Raw genomic sequence first — 20,107 nt, 5'->3', positions numbered from 1 at the left:
ACATTCCTCCTATAAGTGAAACCATCTGATGTTTTTCTTTTTCCTTTTGGCTTATTTCACTGAGCAAATCCCTTTCCGTTCCATCCACGTTGCTCCATGGAATAGTATATGATTAATGATAAGTTGTGGGCTGGCTCTATGAAGAGGTTGAGCAGGACCTGAGTTGTGAGGGATGAATGGGTGGCATTTCCACAAGTGGAGAAGGGCTGTCACATGTACGACTTGGGAGCACACGCTCCAGTTCTGAGTGAAAATGGTTGGCCGGTGTAGCGATTCCTACTGTATGAGGAGCTGAGAGTTAAAATATTACTTAAAACCCATTACAATCTGGACTTTACTATCAGGTAAAGCTCTCTCAGCTTCACCTTTAGGCACAGGGGAACTGCTTATGGTTTTTCATCCAGGGATTCACATGATCAAAATGTTCTTTTAGAATACTCTAGCAAAAGTATCCAGGCTGGACTGGAAAAGAAGAATCTGAAGACAGTGAATCAGATTGTGCGTGTTCATTTCCTCAGCCCCTAGAACGTTCTATGGCCTCCTTTTATCCAAATATCATCAGGTTACTATAAGGTCATTTTTGCATAGTTACAGATAAAACATAAAACATGAACTAAATTTTTACTACATTCTATATTCTATTGATCACATTGCATTATACATATAAAAATCTTTAAAATTCTCTTCACTCATTTAAAGGATGTTTTAAAATGTATAAGACCATGACTCTCATATTGATATAAAATGAACATTTGAAAAAGATTTTATTTAACTCATTAATGGTGAACTCATTAATGGTGAACCCTGATAGCTCTTATAACCAGTTCCAAAGAGTCCAAAGAACAGACACATTTATAGATAGGAATATTGAAAAAAAAGTACAAATGGAGCTGAAACTGAGGAAAATCAATGCACTTCTAAGGCCCAGAGTTTACATGTCTCTAGACAAGAACTATTTTGAGTTGCCACCAGTGGTCTATAATTTACAGATTTGAATAATAGCTTAATGGCAATGAAAGGCTAGACTGGATAATCCAGAAGGGTGTATTCTAGACAATGCAGAATTTTAAAGCATAAAGTTATTTTTTTTTATAAATTTCAGAGTCTTCTTTTCCTTTGCTTGATCCCAAATTTTGTTTCAAAATGCCACCCATCTTTATTCCTTTTTACACTGAGTGATTTCTTGACACCTCTAAATCAAGAGCAATTCTAGACCCTTCCATTCTAGTGCAAATTATTCTTCCATTCTCTCTTATTCTTCCTTCTCCATTACTGCATCAGCTCACAAAGATTCATGTTGTTGTATGCCTTGGCAGGCAGAATGTGCCAGCTTTCATATTTTCTGTCATACCTACACAGCCAAATTTTTATGCAATTGTTTTATATCAAAAATATTTTGGGATTGTGATCCTGATTATTTACTTTTCCCTTAAGAGTGCAAAAGACCAAATGTAGGTAGGATAAAGCTTAGATATTCTTTTCTTTTTTTTTTTTAAAGATTTATTTATTTATACAAGCACTGGGTACAGTCAGAAGCACGGGAGGGTGAGAGAATTCACCAGAACCAGAGCAGGGAGCAGAGCAGGCGGAAGGACCGAAGTACACTGCTGAGGGGAGCAGCGGGCAGCAGGAGAGGTCTGCGCGCCATGTGGGACCCTCGCCCGGTGGCCGGGGAGCAGCCGGGGATCGAACTGGTGCTGCAGAGGCTGCGGGCAGCTTCGCAACCCAGAGCTCAACCTCTGCGCCACCGGGGAGGCCCATTAGATATATTCTTTTCTTATTGCACTATAAAGCTCCCACTAAGGGATCTTTTGGTCCAACCAGAGCAAAAGCATCTGAGGACAGTTTGGCAGTTGAAGCAGAAATGAGACTGGAGCTTGGCTTCCTTGGTCTAGGAGTCAGTCAAATAACACAGATTTATTGAGTGCTTGCTACGTGCCAGATGTCCATAGAGCTTAGAGTGCATGTGAGAGAGCTAGGCAATATATAAATATATAAATAAATTGTGCAGTGTTTTGTATATAGATAAAATACTGTCTTAGGTACAGTTGTATTGTGTATTATTGTGTTATGCAGTATGTGAAAAACATTGTGAAGGAAAAGAAAGTAAGGTATTCTAAACAAGGTGATTAGTGAAGGTCTTGGTAAGAAGGTGGCGTTTCATGAAGACTTGGAAGAAGTGGGGAGTGAGCCATAGGACATAGGAGGGAGAACATTCTGGGAAGAGGCATAGGGGTCAGGAAGTACAAAAAAAACAGAGGTAGGAGCATACCTGGTATGTGAGGAGCAACATGAGGCCAGAGTGACAGGGTGTTAAGTAGCACAGTCAGAGGTGAGGTCAGATAAGTGTGAGGAATGGGTGCAGATCATAGACTCTTGTAGCAGATTGTAGAGCTTTCAGATTAAGTTGGGAAAACGTTCTAAGAGGATTATCCTGAATGTTATGTTGAAAATAAAGTGTAAGGGGACACTGAGGCCAGGAGGGAGGTGATTGCACTAATTCAAGAGAGTAGCTTGGGGCCAGGGAAGGTAGCAGTGAGGGTGAAGAGGTTGTAAAATAATGATGGCCACAGTGTTGACCTCGAGTCAGTTTACATCAATTATCAAGTTTGGGTGGTGTTTGCTAGTTTTCTAGGCATATTGTTAGGAGAGCCTGTGGGTGAAGAGTTATATAAAAGCTAATTCCTATCCCAGAGGACCTCAGTGCGGTTGAAGAAACAACCATAAAAATATTAAAACATCACCATGTGTTGTGGCCAGCACACCAATACAGACCTTGATGTAAAAACAGGGATGGCAGTCAGTGAAGGCTTCTAAGTTATATTTTGAAAAAGGAAGGACTTTTCAGGATTCCCTTCCCAGGGAGGTTTTTTTTTTTTAATTTTAATTTTTTTTAATTTTTAAACAATATTTGTTCCCCCCACCCCCTCAGATTGAGTCCCCATAGAATTTCCTTCCCGAATGCACCCGTGCACCATCACCTCAGTCCCCTGTGGTCCTCCCTCCCTCCCTCTGATCCCTCTCCCTCCTCCTCCCTGCAGGATGTCTCTGATTTATAATTGTCTGTTTTTGTTTTGTTGTGTTTTGTACTGTTATTATTTTTTTTTACACTGATGTCTTATTGGTTCCCCTATATTCCTGTTATAAGCGAAACCATTTGATATTTTTCTTTTTTCCTTCTGTCTTATTTCACTGAGCATAATTCCTTCTAGCTCCATCCACGTTGCTGCAAATGGCATGAGTTTATCTTTTTTGAATGCTGAGTAATATTCCATTGTGTGTATATATAACACATCTTCTTGATCCAGTCATCTATTTTTGGGCATTTGGGTTGTTTCCAGGTTTTACCTATTGTAAATAGTTCTGCAATAAACATAGGTATACAGGTGTTCTTTGAATCAGTGTTTTTGTGTCCTTTGGGTAGATCCCTAGAAGTGGAATTGCCGGGTCATATGGTAGCTCCATTTTCAGTAGACTGAGGAACCTCCCAGGCAGGTATTTTAACAGGAGAGAATGACAAGATGTAAGCTACTAAGTTGTTTCTGTTTTCTTCTTGGAGATGTACCAGATTCAAAGCATTGAAACAGGATTCTCACCTGTTTCAGCCTTACACCTGAGTTCCAGCAACAGCCTGGCTGCTCTTGTGAGTTAAGGTCTATCTTGGGGGACAGTTCCAGGCAAAGAGAAGAGCCAAGTATGAGACCCTAAATATAAACTCCAGTGTGTATTAAGGAACTTCAGAAGACTAGGGGACTGGTCAGCGAAAGTAAGGGGAGCGTGAGAGTCCCAGAGATTGAGATCCCTGGGGTCATGGAAGGAATTTAGGGTTATCAAGGAGTTCATGAGGAGATTTTTCCAGGGGAAGGGGAACAAACTTTCCTACTATAAATTAAAAAGGCAAGTGACCCAAGAGGTAATTCCTTAGAATTTGAGAAAGAAAGGGAACTCTGCTATTTGTTTAAGTATAGAATATGAAAACCTCAAGTGGTGGGGAAGGGGTGCATAGAAGCTTGTCTAGGCCCATCAAGAAACCCTTGGGAGTGACAGGGAAGTTTCTGTGGTCAATCCTCGCAGGCCGTGAAGAGCTGCAGAACAGGTCAGGGAATCCAGTAAGAGTGAGAACTCCAGAGTCAGGCTAGTGGGTCTAATTCCTGCCCCACCACATACCTGGATAACCTCCTTAATCTCTGTGTCTTGACTTTCTCACCACTTAAATCAGGCTGGTAGTAATTGTGGCTACTTCATGACGTTGCTATGAGGAACATTTGCAAACTGCTTGGAACAGTGGCTCGCATGCAGTATAAGTGCTATGTACTTGCTGTTATATTACTACCCTCTGGGATATTTGCCTGTGACCTGTGGTGGCCTTGAAAGAGCCATTGACTAGCAGAAGGAATACTCAACAATAAGGCAAGTACGTGGACTTGGAACAGGGCCTCTTCCTGTGAGAGTCCTGGGGTCCTAACAGAGCTCAGGGGAGGGGGGAGGCCTGGGGTTAGGACTAGAACTCCCAGTAATACTGGCAAAGAAAGTCTGGGCCAGTTTTAATTTTATCTTGCAAAATAAAGAAATGTGATGTTTCTCAAGTGTATCATGAAGCAAATGCTTAGCAGTTACGTGTGCTCAGGGAACTATAAGCAGCTATAAATTGCTGGAAGATAGAAGCTGAGGTGGGGACAGGTAATGGTGAAAGGTGGGCAGACATCAAATGAAGATGGACCTCAAATGCCCTTCAACTCACCTTAGCCTTTATTCTGCACATTGCTGGGGAGCCATCGGAGATGTTTTTAAACAGAAGTGGCATAATTCAATTTAGACCTTAATATCTTTGTTGGTCGCAGAAGCATAGCTGTAAACTTGTCAACACAAGAGAGAGCAAGAGCAATCAGTTGAAAAGGCCATTGCAGCAATTCCAAGAAGGAAGAACAGGGCCATGTATTAAGACATTAACAACACAGGTACAAAGAAAGGACAGCAGAGCTGAGACACAGTTTGGAGATTTGGGTCTGATATTGCAGACAGAGAAATCAGGCTTCTGGCTTTGGCTACGGGGAGGCCAGGAGAAAGAACAAATATGTGTATGACTGTAAGTTCAGCTAGGGTACCATTAGCTTGAGATAACTAAGTTTCAAAATTGGCCCATGACAGAGGTTTTGGAATCGTCAGGATAGAGATGGTTAAAGAGGGAGTGAAATTGCTTAAGACAAAGGCAGTGACATCAGAAGAGAATTCTGCAAACCCCAGAGACTTGGTGAGGATGACTTGGAAGAAATGGTCAGCTCATAGAAAATCATCAGGGAGAGGGTAGTTACCACACAACAGCAAGCTGTAGAGGGTAAAGGAAGCTATTAAGTTGTTCATTTCTGTTTTATTCTTGGTGATGTATAGAATTTGAGAAAGATAGGGACTTGGGTAATTCCTTAATATACAATTTGAAAGCATCATGTGGTAGGAAGGCGGACAAAATGGATGCTTGGCTGGACAAAGGTAAAACAAGGGAAAGAGCTTCGAGGCAGTCTCATGATGACATTCGGAGAGTTCAGAGCAGAGGAGTTCTGTTGATAGGTTGGTGGAAATAAAGTCAGTCTTCAAGTCCAGGTGGGAGCAAGAAGCAAGGATGTAGTAAGGTGAGCATGGACCGTACTTAGGTCCATACTTATGGTGTGGACCATACCATACCTAAGTACGGTCCATGCTCACCTTACTACATCCTTGTTTCTTGTAAAGATGAAGATGGAAGCTAGAGGGGCAGTGCTGGGTCAGGAATATTGCCCTCGAGTCCTCCACCTGGTAACAACTTCAAGCCATGGGGAAGTTCTTGGGAGAGAGAGAGAGCATTTGAGGATTCTTATATTTATACTCAGAAGGACATAATAGAATATTTTCAGATCTCTTTCTCTGAAAGTGAGGCTTAAAAATTTACCAATTCAACCAGCTGAAAAAATTCACATAAGAGGACATGAATGGGATATTAAATGAAGAATCCCTCTATTTAATTGACATTTTCATTTTGTTTTCATCAAGAGTTGGGCTTTTGTTTTCTCAAATATGATTTTTCCACATAAAAGTGAATCTCTGGCAGCCTCATCGCATGACAGGCTGTCTGTTCTTTGTCCCACCAAGTCCTACTGAGACACTCTTTAAAGTCTGATATTAAACTACGGAGCTTATCCTGTAGCACATCTTAGAAACTGTAACCCCAGTTGTCAAATGTTGAACGGTGACGAAATCTACTTTTATGATTCAAAAGGGCATGTGTTTCACGGGGACAAGGAGCAGAGCTTTTATTTTGCAGAAATGGTGAGAACACTGTGGGAGGTATATTTGGGATAATTGTAAATATGGTTTTTCCCTGAATGAATGAATCTTAGATTGTTAGTTAGGGATATTTAGAAACAATACAATTATCAACAAGAAAATACTCAAATGCCTCATTGCGTTCAGTGGTTTCTTTGATTAACTGTAGAACCTGCCATTTCTCAGCCTGTACTTTGTCTCCAGACTGTGAAGGAGGGTCCCATGGCAAATGTTGGGCTAAGTTAAGTCTCCAAATAATACCATAGCCATCAAATTGTGTACCGCAACCTCCTTAATCTGGAGAGTTCAGGTACAAGAAATTTTCTTCTTGATGCAATGAAATGTATTTTCTGAACCGGTTGTTTAACAAATATTAAGGACGTGACCTTTGTGTGTTAGGCATGGTGTGAAGCTCTGAAGTTACAGTCTCGTTATGGACAAGTTCCCTGGCCTGATATCATCAATGGTTTTGTGTAAGAAGATGACACTGAAAGAAGATAATTGTGGATGTGCAAAATAAAAGGAAAAATGCATGGTGGTGGGGTAGAGATATTCAGCAGGCAGGGATAGTGACCTAAATAACTGTCAGTTCTGGACATGTCCATCAATTTGTCTGCTGCAGAGGGAACAGCTACCTCCTTCCTGAGCCTCCATGAGATGACATCTGCAGGGGTATCTTCTCTCAGCGCTGGACAGGAGGGAAACACAGAGGGCAGCAACTGTCATAACCAAAAATGAGCTTCCTAATGTCTTAAAAAACTACTATTCTCCAGTGAAGCTGGACATTAGGTGGACATCTAGCTATGCTTTGCATGTTTGGCTGTGTTGTTAGTTGCATCTTGAGGATTCTTACTCCTTCGCCTGTTATTATTCATAGCTGTGAGAGGTTCTAATAACCTGGGTTCTCTTTTCAAGGAACTATAGATATTCCTTCTCTTTCTCCTCCTCTGCTCTGCTCTTCTCTTGCTTTGCTACACTTCTATTTCCTAATTTTTCAGTGTAACTTGGAATAAAGCATTAGACATCATTTATTTATTTATTATGTCAGCCAGCATTTGCTCTGTGCCAGACACTGTGTTGGATGAATGTGAGATATCCTGTCTGTCGCATCATTTGCAGATTATGAAAGAGATGAACGTGTGAGCAGACACCTGTACAACCCTCTGTAGCACGGTGGAGATGAACACGAAGGCAGTGGCACAAGAACTGGAACTGAATGACTCTCAGTGTGTGTGATCAGGGTGGAGGTGATGTGGAGAGCAGTCACAGCAGACTGAACTGAGGGTGTGCCATTTGAACTGGTTCTCTCAAGGAAGCTTTCTGGGTTCAGATGGAATAGTGGCACGGAAAAAGTCAGTGGAGGGACTTCTACTTTGGTAAAATCACTAGGAGGCTTTTTAAAAACCTCAATTCTCAGACCTCAATAAAGATGCATTGGGGTTGGAGCCTGAGCTCAGGTGGTTTTCAAACCTCCCCGGGTGGCTCAAATGGGCCCTGCACATTGGATCCACTGATCTGGAGAAACTCCAGTCCATGAACACTTGACAGGAGGAGGGTATGCAAGGTCCTCGAACTCCATGGAGGGAGAGACTAGCCCCACCTTTTGAGAGGTAGAACAACTTGGAACCACCAGGAAGATAAGGTTCTCCTAGTTAGTGTTGATGAGGGAGCAGATGGGGGACCTTGTGCCCACCCCAGTGTCCCAGCAGCTGCTGGTGGATACCCGGGAAGGACTCTGCACACAACCTGGGGTTTCGTTCTGGATGCTGGTTGACCTGCCCTTTCATTTACTGCGTGAGCTAGGTAGACGCCGGCTCTAGGCTCCTGTCCTGTCATCAGTGTGACTAAGGGAAGTCCCAAGGGCAGGTGTGTCCCAGCCTTGTCTATGTCACCTTTAGAACTCCCTGGTGGTACTGTTGGGTCACTTGGAGAGGGAGGGCATGTTTGAAAAGGAGCTCTCAACCTTGCCACCCCCCAATCAGGGTAGCTACCCTGAAGGATTTTTGTATATTTAGGGTCCATGTATGATTTCATTTCAGGAGAGGGCTCTGATGTCTAAGCAACACAAAAGCAAACAATTAACAGTGTGGAAAGTACTGGTCACAGACTTTCCCATCTATCAGATGAACTTGAGGAATTACAAAAATAAAGACTCGCTAGACCTTACCCTTGATTTACTGAATCGTTACTCCAGGCGAGGTCTCCAGGCTCTTTGGTAAACAGGCTCTCTGGGTGGATCTCACAGCGGCATCCTGTCTCATCCATAGTCTGGTTTTTGAAAACCTCTGTTGTGTTGGAACTTTCTAAGCACTAGCATACCATGAGTCTGTGTTTATATTCTTCCTGTGTATAACACCTTCTGTTCCATTTGTTTATTTTTTCCTCATTTCTACAAAACAACAGCTTCTAAGAAGCAAAATATCAAAATGAAGCTGCCACCATATTTGTATTTTTTCCCTATGTACAAAAGATAGGGCTGTTTTTCTGGCTTTTATGTCTCCCCCACCCCCTCTGTGAACATTGTGTTTAAAAATAGGCTTTTTGTTTTTCGACAGCGCCTACCGCTGTAGCTTCCACATGCTTTGGAAATCATGCCATTCAAGTTTGAATAGATACTAAAGGAGCCCGGGGAGTAATTTCCCCTTGCATCATTTGGGCAACAAAATATTTCCAAACTGTGCTCTGACAATGACTTTGACATATTTCTCCCTGTCTGTTTGCCCCCACCTCTGAAAACATATAAGTATGCTTGATTGAATAGCCCACTGGAGAGAGTTAAAGATAAGCCTGGAACACCTGCTCTTGAAATAGTGTCTGTGCTTTGTACCCCTTAACAAAGAAATATGATTCTTAGAAGGGCCAGTGAAGGGCAGATGGAGGAATTAAGGGAGTATGTGGGCTGAAACATGAGGTCAAACTAAGAAGATTAAGACTTTCAGCCTACAGAGATGAAGGCTGCATGGGGAGATGATCAAAGTCGATGCAGCCACGAAGGGCATCAATATGTTTGTGTTGACCAGATTCCAAAATACGAAAATGGACAGGGAGGATGCTTTGAAGCTTGAAAGAAAAGAAATTTAGGACAAATAGAAAAAGGAGTTTACACAGTGAGTCATAAACTCTTGAAACAAGTCACTCCTAAGTTAAAGTCTGAGTTGAAAATAATCAAGGTTCACAGAAGATGTAATATATGTATTAGCTGGAGAGACACAGTGGTTTCTTGAGAGTGAAGTTTTCTGGCCTGTGGCACCTGTCTGGCATGTGTGTTTGGGTTGGTAGCATGTCGGAGATACAGTGCTTAGCTGCTTGCTCTGCAGATGCCCTAGTATGACAACATGTATGTCCTTAGGGTGCAAACACATGATTCAGTTAAGTGCCTTGAATTTTTTAATTAATAGAAATGACATCCTCACAATGTTGGGATGTGTTGATGTATGAAAGCTCCTCATTCTTTTTTTTTTAAAGACTTATTTATTTATGCATACAAGAGCTGAGGTACAGGCCAGAGGCATGGGGGGCAGGCAGTGAGAGGATTCACCAGAGACAGAGTGGGGAACAGAACAGGCAGATTGACCAAAGTACACTGCTGAGGGGAGCAGCAGGTGAGTCAGGAGAGGTCTGCTGCACCATGTGGGTTGCTCCTTGGCTGGCCGGGAATCGAACTTGTGCTGCAGAGGCTGCGGATTGCTTTATAGGTTGCATCTTAACCCTTGCACCACCAGGGAGGCCCAAAAGATCCTCATTCTTGAAGCCCTGTGGTTTGTCACTTGCCCAGGCCTGTCTTCAGTGGTGCTGTGAAGACACCACTGCTGTAATGGTAGGTGCATCGTGTCACCTCCAATCAGATGGAAGGACAGAGAGGGACAAGACATGAGGAGACTTGAAAAATGACATGTTAAAAGAAACAAAAGATTATTTTTGAAATGTTTTGGAAGGAAAAAATGAATACAGCTGAGACTACAAAAAACTGTCAGTTACCTTAAAGAGAAAGTTCGGAGATTCCTTTAGAAATGCAGAGGAAATTATCAAAGAAATGGACATGATAATAGCAAAGCTGATCAATATGAAAGAGAATAGATTATGAAGCCATGAGTTTCAGGGGCTACTGACAATAAAACCAGCACAAATGGTATTGAAGCAGTAATAGAAGATATAAAGAAGGAAACTCCCAAATGGAAGAAAGATTCAGCCAGCATTTGATAGCATTCAATAATTTCCAAAGAAGTAGCAAAGTAAGACTTATTTTCAGACATTTTCTAACAAAAATTTTTGACCCTTATAGACAATAAAAACATTGGTGGAAAACCTTAAATCCCCAAAAGTTTTTGTGCAGAGGAACAAAAGCAAGCTGAATTGGGATGTCAACTCTGTAATATTAAATACCAGATTGGGTAAACTCTATACAATGAAACACTAGATAATAATAGAATTATGAGAAAAAGACATTTGACCAAAATATTATCTAAGTTTTTATGAATGTGTGAAAGTAATGGAAAAGCCTTCTCAAATATTTAAAGATTCAGAAAGACTATCACATATATATGATTCCTAGATAATTATTCAAGATATGTCAGTTGATGATCTCTGGGCTGAGAAAATACACATTACATGACACTTCACAATAATTATGTGGATTTCAGATTTCATATTGTATTAACAGAAGCTGACAAGTATGAATAGTTTGTGGAGAGACAATGTTGATATCCTCAACTTACATAGGGAGAAATGACAGATGTACTGTTCCTACTTCTAGAAAGTAAATTGAACATTGCTAGAGCAGGGTGAGAGAAACTCCAGCCATAGTATTTGCAGAAGAGATTGCAGCTGATGAATGGGCCGTCTTACCTAGAATATTTCAAAAAAGAATCTAGATCCCAAGCTCAGTGGTAGTAGATAACTAAGAGTGTAAGAATGATCATATACAAAGCAGAGCATTCATTAAAGGTTTATATTTAAAGATCTTTTCAAATAAGGACACATATTCTAGGTTCTCCCTGAGAAGACTTAGCAAACAACTAGTTGCTTCTGGGCAGAACATCAACTACAGTAAAACAAACCCCAGACAGGTCTTTTCTAAATAAGTTGAACAAATATCTTGTGAAAAGTTGTGCTTTTAGTGTGGGTTATCATCACTCTGGAGTAAAGCCCTTCACTTGCTGTCATTTAAATGTCACATAAATAAAGTTGCTCTCACATCTTTAGCCATCATAAAGGGAAGCATGTGAGCCAGGAAATTCTGTCCTTAGCCTTATATTTTAAAAGTTTCCAACATGGAAGAGAAACTAAAAGATAACCATAAAAAAACTGACCCCTGAAGAAACAGAGAATTCAGTGAACTAAAGCTAATTTAAAAACAATAACTATGACAACTCAACTGTCCTCAGAGAGATTTAAGGACCCTGTTACCTCCATAAAAGGGGAACATGGTTCTCTGAAAATGAAAAATATGAAGAAAAAGATGAACACTTGGAAATTAGAGAGATGATTCCCCAAAATACAACGTCTTTCCTAGTGTGATTGGGAGAAAAATTTGAGGAAATCTCATAAATGCAGCCCAATAAAAGAGGATAAAAGAAGAAAAGGTAGAAGTTAATTAAGGTGAGGACTTCAAAAGTGTCCAGTGGATAGATTTTGTAACAGTGAGGTCATTGGTAATATTGCCAAAAATAGTTTCAGGGGAACTATAGCATGAACACAGTGTAGATATCCAAATGATGAGATTCCGTGTAGCTGTCTAACGAGGACTGGTTTAGTGGTTCCAAGTTAGTGGAAAAGAATCCTGTATCTCATTCCAAATATATGGTTCTAACTCATCTGTATAGTTCAGTGGATAGTGACTTCTCAGTCTTTAATTCAAAGCTCAAAAACTATCCTACCACATTATTTATTGCTTCTCATTCCAGGTGAGTGGCAATGACCTCAAACCTGATACACCCAGGGCCAAGGTTGTCCAGATCGTCAATTTTTTTTTTAAGGAATCTAGGTTACATTCTTCAGGGATCTTAATTATATTAATTGTATTATTTTGTAAATTGGTGACCTCTACTAATTGAAGGGTATGTGAATTGACTAGTTTATGCCTTACTATATCATAAATTGGTACATGATTTCTTATATAAGCAGTTAGAGAATTTCATTGAGGTAAACATTTTATGTTCCTGGACATAAATAAGCTCAGATAAATACTGGAAGAAACAGTTGAAGATTTTGTAGCAGAAAAAGGACCCTCAAACCGTATTTTTCAAAGATTTTCATGAAGTATTCATTGATGCTACAAGAGTACATCACTATTATCAGCATCCTCAGAAAGGTAGTATCTTGTTATATTGATATTTTTATTAGATTTTTCAGGGGTAGAAAGTTGCCTTCCAGGTAAGAACTATCTTGGAGCTCATTGTTTAAATACAGATGAAGGTTTTCCAAATCTGTGATTCTCTTTAACTTTATACCATTGGCAGGAAGCAAAATGATAATGGGTAATAACTAAAAAAAAAGTCACTTTTTATATAGCAAGTGAGCTGGAGACTTTCAGTCCTGCAAATTAAGTTAAAATGAATGGCTTCTGAACAGCACATTGGGTGACAGGAAGTTTATAAATGTTGTCTCTCGAGGTGTTCCAGTAATAGTAAGTTTGGGCAGAATAAGCTTTCCTGTAACAGTCTCCTTGGAAAGACCAGCAGTCTCCAGAGAGACTGGTTAATAAGTCAGTTACCTGAGTGTTGCCAAATGAAATAGAAGCTGTGGAGGAATAAAAAGCAACTTAGAAAGAGAAAAATGTTAATTTAGCCAATTCTGTGTTTCTCCATCCAGAGTGATACTCAAGGCTGGCTAATACACTGTCTGTGATTTAACTCTAATTTCAATCTGTATGCCAGCCTCCACAGACACAGGGTTTTGTGTTTTGGTCATGAAGAGCTGGTACGGAGAAGACTGCTGATGTGAGCCTTAGGTTGGTGCTGGGAGAAGGCTGGCTATGGTGGTGGGAGGACCACCAAGTGGGCCTCTGTGACTGGACAGCCCCGTGTATGGACAATGGTTCTGTCGCCATGTCCCCTCGTTTGCCAATACTTTTTCAGATCTTAGCAGGAATCGAGACATTGCTGAGTGGTATATCTGTAAGTCACAATCTGACCGTCATCCCTACAAAAGCATTTTCATTTTCTCCTGGAAAGGTGCTCTTAGAGGAGACACAATAAATTGGCTTCTGAAATGCCTCGAGACTTTGAGATCATTGGACAAATGGTGGAATATATAAGTTCATGAACAGAATGTGCTTGGATGTGTACAGAGAGAGCATCTCTCTGAAAAAGACAGTGTTGTTGACCTGAGGATTTTTTTTTTCTCATCCTTGGCATTCGGCATGTTCCGAAGTAGCAGGAAGGAGAGCAGATTGAGGTCTCCAGATTTCACAGGCCACCAAGCCAGCAAGTCTCATGGTTTTGTTTCATACACATAATCCTACACATGTTTACACATAGTTTCTCCTATTTTCTGGTAACCCAGAAGTTAATAGTGTTGTTGTTAAATAAATGAATGTATTAATTTTAATGTGAAATGATGTTTGAAAAAGCAGGAATGTTTTCTCAGGAAAGCTTCATGAAGTATTCATTTTTCTATCACTACACTGTAAATCTATATACCAGTTATAATCATTTTAAGATTTACTTTGTTTGATCTTTGGTTATTATTTTGAACAAGAGGGCAGTGAGGAGGACATGACATCATTTTACCACCTCTCTCCTACCTTCAGGCCTCCTTTCTCTGCTGCAGTGCCATTGTCCCAGTGCAAGTTTGCATCCCCAGCCCCTGCCTGGACTATTGCAGTAGTCTCCTCCTCACACCAGCTTTGTGTCTCTGCAGATCGTCCATACCAAAGTGATGGATCTCAAGAATATATTTGGTCATGTCAATTCTTTCCATTATTTCCAGTGCCTAGAAGAGGGTATGCAAATTCCATGCCAAGTCCTTTACAACTGGACCCATTTCTACTTCTCTTATATAGTGATTCTGAACTAGGATTGATTTTTACCTTCTAGGAGATATTTGCCAGTATTTATGGGCATTTTTGATTTTCATTGTGTGTGTGTGTGTGTGTGCGCGCGCACATATACATGCGTTCATGTTTCTGTACTATTGGTTTCCAGTGGGTGGAGACCAAGGATGCTACTAAAAAGCCTATAGTGCACGGGGAGGCCTCCACAAAAAGGAATTATACAGGCTTAAAGTGTCGGTAGTGCTGAGGTTAAGAAACCCCCCTTCTGTCTAATCTGCTCATTTTTCTCATGCTTCCAGGGCTCCAGCTATAGGGAATTGCTTGCTCCTCTGCGAATGTGTACTGTTGTCGTCATCTTTGCACATGCTGTTCCTCTGATTGGAGTGCCTCACTCCTCTTTTACCATCTGGAGGTAAAGTGTTATCATCCCTGGGCTGCCATAGTGCCTTGAAAACCTATCTAGTTTGTGCTTATGTTATACTGTAATGTTGGTAATTTTTTTCCTTGTTCTCTACTGGGCAGAGTTGTTCATATCAAGCATCGTGCCTGACATTCTATCCCTACCATCTGGTACAAATCTGGGCATATAGTAGGTGTTGGCATGTTTGTTGGATACTTGGCTAAAAGCATGGTTGGATAGAATCTGTATTTAGATCAGATGATAGTCAGAGTCCAATATTGTTTATAAGCTAAGGTTACTAATGTCCCATTTTGGAAATTAACTCTTCTCTTATTCCCTTCCTTCCATTTTTCCACTCTCTGGATTATTTTCTCTCGATTCCTACTTGACTGCTGGTGTGTTGAATGTAGTGGGTGATCAGTAACTGTTGTTTCAAGGAAACTTGGCCACAGGTTTTGGTTTAAACAGATGGTAGCTTTGGCTAGCCTTAGATTCTTTCTCTTTAGGGAGGCAGGGAAGAGAATTTTTTCCCTTAAAATTGATTCCCCCCAAGTCACGTTATCCCTACTCTGTTCCTCTCCACCACAGTGGTATCTCCCTATGCCCTACTTCACCCATCAGAGCTCAGCATGCCCTGTAAGTTTGGAAACAGAATGGAAGATTCCTGGAGTGGAAAACCAGGGGGCTTCCCACAGATTAAGCTGCCTTAACTCAGTTCACCCCACTCATTTCAGAACATTATATCCCACTCCTGCTGCACTTGTAATGGCAGAGACCTGCTTCCTCTTCAGGCCACAGCCTTGGCATTAAGTTCTGTCCCCATCAACTATGAACACTGTTTGCTTCACCTTACTTCTACCCTTCAATCCTTAGTGTCGTAGTTTCTATCTTTCACCTACCTTTTGTCACCTGGAAGAGAATGGTCCGTCCAGTTTCTTCTGAATGTTCTTTCTTCCTTTGGCCTGAGACATGGCTGCATGAATTATCTGGGGAAGTGAATTTTTCAAGGTCTGTGTTAGGTTGCTATCCCATTCACTCATCCAGCCTCCCCATTCCTACCTCTTCCCTCTCAGTACAATTTCGTCAGCTATTTATAGTCCCTGGTCTTGGACCCATTTTTTTGTTCTTTGGTTCTGTTCATTTTTATAAAGATTCTGGTCATCCTCTTTGTGCAATGTAATCATTTTCTTTCTCATGAAGTCTTTGGTTTTCCTCCTGAATTCTTGTTCTTTGCCCTCATTGCTCTGTAGGAATCCATTAGCTCATCCATCTCTTCCTTCCAAATTTACCTGTCCTTTTTAGTGGAAGGTATTTTTTCACAGGCCTTTTAACTTAAGCCTTTTACCTATTGTATCTCTTGGGTAACAAGTGCTTGGTGGTCTTAATCTTCAAGTTTTATTGTGCCTAGAAAAGGGGGATGGGTCGTGGGAGAAAGGGAGTAATTGAGGAAGAAAGAGTCAAGAGAACTTCATTTCACTGTTATCAGAAAAGGACAAGGATCACAGTGTCCTGGATTCTTGTCTGTTACATTCAACTCTGGGTTTCACAGAATTTCCTTTGCTTTCTTAGCACCTTGATTTCTATTTCCTCCCATACACAAAGTGTCAGTAATTTGCTGGCATCATTTGAAAAAGCAAAGACAACCTCAGGAAGCTTGCTACTGGAGCCGATTTAGTGTTAGGCATCGTTTGATAAGGCATAGATACCTCCTGGATGGTCAGCCAGAGGGAGATTAATGCGCCCAACTCAGAAAGAAATATATCAAGTTTTCAGCAAGGACTCCCACCAGAAAGCTGTCCTTCCCACAAATAAAAAATAAGCAGAACCCAAACCACACACAAACAAACCTTTCACTTTCATTTGCCCCAGACAGGCAATATATATAGAATAACCCACCCAGAACTCAGAGAGTAGACAGGCAGGAAGTCACTACATGTCATGAGCTGAGGCGAACAAAGATCTAGGGCTTGAATCAGAAGGTAGGCAGTCAGCATGTTGCAGGGGATATTGGCAGGAAGCAAGGTATCCTTGGCCATCTGGCTGATTATGAGGATGCACAGAGTCAACTCTGATGTGCATTAAGAGACACTCAACAAAAGGATGCTGGTGAGAAATGCAGCAACTCGTCTGTGGACCAGGGTGGAATAAATACAGGATGGAGCACAGAGGGAGAGCAGCAGTTCTGATTACATCAAAAGGACAGTCCCCTACCCTCCAAGTATAAGGGGTTTCAGTATTTTTTTTTCTACAAGAACAAGTTATTTCTTTTAGAATACCACTCTCTTTCCTTTATATTTGTGTATGAATAAAGTTCAGTCCTTTTCAGCATCCTTGTCTTCATAGAGTCTCATGTTAACCTCGCTTGGCTTTATTTCATCCACACAGTGCGTCCTATTTCAACCAAGAGTCTGGCATGCAGAGTGGGAGGGGTGGGTGAGCCGTACCCTTAGGGGTGTTGGCAATATCAGTTCCCTCTGCCTAAAATTCTTCTGTGTAGGGTAAACCTCCACCACCAGATCCCCATTAACCAGAGTGTCTGAACAGTCCCAGTTTCCATCTCTGTTCAGGGTGGTTTTGAATAATTTTAAAATTTCATCAAAAAAATCAAATATCAAGAAAATTGATGGTGGTAATACTTAGTGCTGAAAAGATCTTGGAAACTTTTATGATCAATGAATAAGTATTCTGGGATTAGTATAGATTCAATTCCGTCTCCTTTACATGATTTAAATCAGTAGCTATGGAAACTCCTACTTCAAGTTTACTATAATAAGCCTGAAATGATGACCTCAGTCATCAAAAGAAGACTCATCAGTGCTCAGGATGGTGAATGTTCTTAGGTTGGAAAGGGAACTAATATTGCATCTTAGAAGGTTTAAAACAAAGGTCAAAGCAAAGATTCTACAAACATTCTGAATACCTATTTTTTAAAACTTTTTTTTTAATGAAAAGTACAAAAATACTCAAAAATAGAGAGGATGACATAATGATCTAGAAATTTAATTCTATTCAAGCTCCATTTTAAGCAAGCACTCGTTCGCGTGCTGTTTGTGCTACTTGTTGCTTCATGTCATAAAGCTCGAAGGTCTGCTTGTCCCACTTGAAGTGATATTGAGATTGGTGAGTGGGTGCAGATGTGGCAGCTTCATCCCTCCATTATAAAGTCAATGTTCCTCGATGATGTTGTTTAGATCCATTATTTCATTGAAGGGCTTGCAAAAAGTGATTTTCTGTTTCTACCACCCCTTCTGTTTTTATTAGTGGATGTTTTCCCATAAAGAAGCAAGTCCCCTCATTAATTATTAGAGTGCACTGAAACAAGGGGAGGTGTAAAATACAGGGAGAGTAAAATAAATGCCCACTTTACTCCTTGTGCTAATCAGACCTCAGAGTCATGTATGGCCTCAGACACTGGATTTGTGACCACCTAACAAATGTGACCAGAGGCTTTGTTTTTAAACTCTATTTGCTAAGGTCATTGGTGAATGCTTGTGTGCTTGTGTTTTAGAATTATGTTTTTTTTTTTCCCTTGGCAAAATGTAACTTTCCTCCCTGCACGTATATACCTGCCTTCAATAAAAGCCAGTACACATTCTCAAATAGAAGTGACACTAGAAGCGTTGAGTCGAAGGAAGAGTTATGATTTTTGTGTTCATTCTTCGAGTATTTTATGATTTGTGTTGACTACAAGGACCTCCCAGACCTGACATTGGAACTGTAGGTTTAAATATAAATTCTAGATGGTAAGAGGTGATAGATGGCTTGTCCCTTCCCTCTGACAAGCCTACTGTAAGGATGTGCACCTGGTTACGATATATGGACAGAGAACTGCCCTGGCATGGTGCCTGCTAGGATACCTGTGGTGTGGCCAGTGTGCCCCTGCAGGTATTTTAGGAAGTCACCGTAGCATGCTTCTATAGGCAGTTTCCCTGTGCTGTAAGCTGCATCTGTAATAGTCGTAATCCAAGGTACCATCAACAATAGTTTTAGTTCCTTTATTGGAGGGAGGGATGGCATGAGGCAAAGTGGGACAGGGGCAGGGAGAGAGTTATTTGAAAGAGAAAATTATTGTATTTTTTGCCTTTTCTCTTTTCTATCATCCTTTTTTTTTTAACTCAGAGTTTGGGTAACCCAAGATGGTCAAAGTTTAAATGCTTACAGGCATTAGATATAAAGTGTGGTGAAACTCTTTAGGCTGAACCCTTTCAGGAAAGAGGACTAAAGACAATGCCAGAAAGATCTCAGAGAAGAGGGTTGCCATATAAAATACAGAATACCCAGCCTGAAATAGAATTTCAGATAATGATTAATGTTTTTTAGTAGAAATAGATCTCCAGTATTGCTTGGGACATATGTCTACCAAAAAACAATGACTTGTGATCTAAAATTCAACTTTAGCTGATCCTGTACTTTTTTTGCTATATCTGGTAATTCTTATTTGGAAGACTGAGGAACCAATCTGAGAATTGTATGTGGTGCTGTGTGTTGAGCCTTCAGTCCTTTAATTATCTGGAAAACTCAAGGGAGTGCCCTCGTGGTGATGAATATTCCTGTGCAACATGCTGCTATTCATCAGAGCAAAGCCTGCTGTTCCTTAATAGGTAGGCTTTTTAATGTCCGTCTTACTATATAAAACTGAGTATCAGTAGACAGTCTTTTCTGGGGGGGTCCAAATACTCCAGAATAATCAGTCTTTCTCACTGAGCAATCTCGGTGAGGCTGTAGCCTGGGAACCATGAAATGCTAGGGGCTAGGGTAGCTGTCTTTACATTTAACCAGGCGAAACAAATATTAACTACAATTTTGTTTAATTTGTTCAGAAATCCAGGGAAGAGACCAGTGTGAAACTTGCATTTTTCATGACCTGATTATAGAACTAAAGAGATTAAAGGAGATGTAAGAAATGTAATAAGATGTGAGTATCTGATTATTTAAATGTTGCTGCATTAAATCAGTTACATCGAACCTGTATATTCGGTGATCCCTGAGAAATCTGAACCTGGAATTTCTCTTTACTTTCAATATTAGAAATGCCAAGAGAAGCTTCCTCTCCCGACCCTTACCATTCATGTTGTTCTGTTGATTTTTGTAGTGTATGTAAACCCGAAATAGAAACAGGGAGATGACTGCCCAGCTATCTTTATGTGATAGTGAATACTTCTTTTTTTTTTTTATTTTTGTAATGAAATTTATTTATGTTCTTACATTGTTGTGCATTTTTGTACAGTATTTGATTTTCCCCTCAGGTGTAGTCCCTGTAGTTCTCCCACCACATCACTGTGATCCATCACCACAGTCCCTTGTGCTCTTTTCTCCCTACTTCTTGAAGAATTATTTGTAAGATAAAGAACTAAGAATTTATACAATTTAGCTAGTAGGACTGTAAGGTTTTTACTTTCTTTTTGAAAACTGTATTT

The 20,107-nt window shown here is 40.5% G+C and overlaps 1 long non-coding RNA gene across 1 annotated transcript in view; it reads left to right on the top strand.

Moving 5' to 3' along the window:
* The window catches only part of LOC129145941 (uncharacterized), a 59,623-nt gene extending 40,093 nt beyond the window's left edge, over positions 1-19,530 (top strand). The window contains exons 2-4 of the long non-coding RNA XR_008552162.1: positions 14,590-14,702; positions 19,136-19,291; positions 19,511-19,530. This is a non-coding gene — a long non-coding RNA (uncharacterized LOC129145941). The remainder of the gene's footprint in view (positions 1-14,589; positions 14,703-19,135; positions 19,292-19,510) is intronic.
* The last annotated feature ends 577 nt before the right edge of the window (positions 19,531-20,107 follow it).

Source organism: Talpa occidentalis, unplaced genomic scaffold (assembly GCF_014898055.3).
Source record: "Talpa occidentalis isolate TD23 unplaced genomic scaffold, MPIMG_talOcc4v2.1 talOcc4.16, whole genome shotgun sequence".
NCBI classification, from domain to species: Eukaryota; Metazoa; Chordata; class Mammalia; order Eulipotyphla; family Talpidae; genus Talpa; species Talpa occidentalis.
This window is presented reverse-complemented; position numbering and strand designations above follow the sequence as displayed.